Here is a 2,795-nt window from a genome sequence, read left to right on the forward strand (position 1 = left end):
TGTTGCCATTTTCATGTCCATGAGTACCCAATGTTTAGCTTCCACTCATAAGTAAGAACATGCAGTATTTGGTTTTCTGTTCTTGCGTTATTTGCTTAGGATAATGGCCTCCAGCTGTATCCATGTTGCTGCAAAGGATAAGATTTCATTCTTCTTTATGGCTGTATAGTATTCCACAGAGTATATGTGTCACATTTTCTTTATCCAATCCATCATTGATGGGTACCTAGGTTGATTTTGTGTCTTTGCTCTTGTGAATAGAGCTGCAATGAGCATGTGAGTTCATGTGTCATTTTGGTAAAAAGCATGTGAGTGCATGTGTCATTTTGGTAAAAAGATCTATTTTCTTCTGGTTATGTATTCAGTAATGGGATTACTGGGTCAAATGGTAGTTTTGTTTTAAATTCATTATCTCCAAACTACTTTCCATAGTGACTGAATTAATTTACATCCCCACCAACAGTATATAAGCATTCCCTTTTCTCCACAGTCTTGCCAACATCTGTTGTTTTTTAACTTTCTTAGTAATAGCCATTTTGGGTATGTAATTCTCTTCCCTTTTGCGGCCATCACCTAAGCGGGAGCTGCCAAAATGAAGTTCAAACCCTTTGTGACTTCCGACCGAAGCAAGAATCGCAAAAGGCATTTCAATGCACCTTCCCACATTCGCAGGAAGATTATGTCCTCCCCTCTTTCCAAAGAGCTAAGACAGAAGTACAACGTGCAATCCATGCCCATCCAAAAGGATGATGAAGTTCAGGTTGCAGGAGGACACTATAAAGGTCAGCAGATTGGCAAAGTAGTCCAGGTTTACAGGCAGAAATACGTAATCTACATTGAACGGGTGCAGCGGGAAAAGGCTAATGGCACAACTGTCCATGTAGGCATTCACCCCACCCTTTATCACTAGGCTAAAACTGGACAAAGACCGCAAAAAGATCCTTGAACGGAAAGCCAAATCTCGCCAAGTAGAAAAGGAAAAGGGAAAATACAAGGAAGAAACAATTGAGAAGATACAGGAATAAAGTAACCTTATATACAAGCTTTGATTAAAACTTGAAACAAGGAAAAAAAAATAGCCATTTTGAGTGGTGTGGGTTTTGATTTGCTTTTCCCTCATGATTAGTCAAGTGCAGCATTTTTTCATATGTTTGTTGTATACCTTCTTTTGAGAAATGTCTGTTCATGTCTTTTGCCCATTGCATAATGGGGTTATTTGTTTTTTCTTGTGCAACTGTATAAAGTCCTTATAGATTCTGAATATAGATCTTTGTCAGATACATAGTTTGTGAATATTTTCTGCCATTCTGTAGGTGGTCTGTTCAATTTCTGGTAGTTTCTTTTGCTGTGCAGAAACTCTCTCTTTAGTTTAATTAGGTCCACTTGTGAATATGGGGGGTTTTTGCAATTGTTTCTGAGGACTTAGTCATAAATTCGTTCCAAAGTTCTATGTCCAGGATGGTGTTTCCTAGGTTGTTTTCTAGGATTCTTACAGGCTGAGGTCTTACATTTAAATATTTAATTCATCTTGCGTTAATTTTTGTGAATGGTGAAAGGTAGGGGCCCAGTTTCGTTCTTCTACATATGCCTAGCCACCTATCCCAGCACCATTAATTTAATATTTAATTTAACATTCCCATTACTTATTTTCGTCAACTTTGTCAAGGATTAGATGGCTGTCGGTGTGTGGCTTTATTTCTAGGTCTACTATTCTGTTCCACTAGCCTATGTGTCTGTTTTTGTATCAGTACTATAATGTTTTGATTATCATAGTCTTATAGTCTGAAAATTTGCCTGGGTGTGGAGCAGAGAGAGCCCCACTGCACCATTATCTCTGCATAAAAAGGGTAGAATGGGTCAGGCTGGTAATCCAGGTGATTGAGTGCTCTGAATGCCTGGAGATCTGCCTGGAAACATGGTGCAGAGAGAGCTCCACTGCATGATGACCTCTGCACAGGAAGCATGGGTAAGTCTGCTGAATCAGGTGAATTGGTGCTCCAAATGCCTGCAGATCTACATGGGTATGGATCAGAGAGAGCCTGCTGCACCAAGATCTATGTCCAGGAAGGATGGGAAAATTCAGACTTCTCGACCAGGCAAGCAGGTGCTCCAAATGCCTGGATTTCAGCCTAAGGATAGAGCAGAGAGGGCCCCGCTCCACCACTATCTCAGGGGAGCAGGATGGAGCACCCAGCAATGGCACACACAGACCAGTTCCAGGTCACCAAGCTGGCCCTGGCTGCAAGTCCTGCCACCCAGGAGAAACTGCAGCTATACTAGCTCTCCTCCCATCTTAGGCTTGCAACAGAGGAGAATATGATTCCTGAGCCTACTGCTGAGGCACTTTCCTCAGTTCTGGCTATGTAGGCTCCTACTCAGCTCCAGATCAAGTGTTGCAATCTCTGGCCTGGGACTAAAATGTCTGCCCGGCCATTGTGCTGGCTCACCCAGGCTGATTTTGTATGCACCCAGATTAAAAATGGCATCCTGCTCTCAGCCCTGGGTCTAGGAAAATGTCAGCAGCTCTTTCTGGTGTTTTTCACTCACAGTATCTCCAAGCCTCTCCCCAAGTTAGCTGTAGGGCTTGGGAGAAACAAATTGCTCTCCTACAGCCTGGGATGCTGAGATTCACAGAGGCAAGCTGAGTGCTCCACATGCTTGAACGAGGCCCTCTGCCTCTCTCACATACTGGGGCTTCACTTTTATCAGCTGGACACCATCATGGAAGCTGTTTGCTGGCATTCTCCTTTCCAGCACTCAAGCTGTCCTTCATGATTCCAGTGGATTCCCATGTT

The 2,795-nt window shown here is 42.9% G+C and overlaps 1 pseudogene across 1 annotated transcript; it reads left to right on the top strand.

Annotated features, from left to right (window-relative positions):
* The first annotated feature begins 478 nt into the window (after positions 1–478).
* Positions 479–1,066, top strand: LOC119471360 (annotated as a pseudogene). Its single transcript, XR_005200393.1, has one exon. The product of XR_005200393.1 is annotated as a 60S ribosomal protein L26-like (transcript).
* Positions 1,067–2,795: the final 1,729 nt, after the last annotated feature.

Source organism: Cebus imitator, unplaced genomic scaffold (assembly GCF_001604975.1).
Source record: "Cebus imitator isolate Cc_AM_T3 unplaced genomic scaffold, Cebus_imitator-1.0 Scaffold2, whole genome shotgun sequence".
Lineage (NCBI taxonomy): Eukaryota > Metazoa > Chordata > Mammalia > Primates > Cebidae > Cebus > Cebus imitator.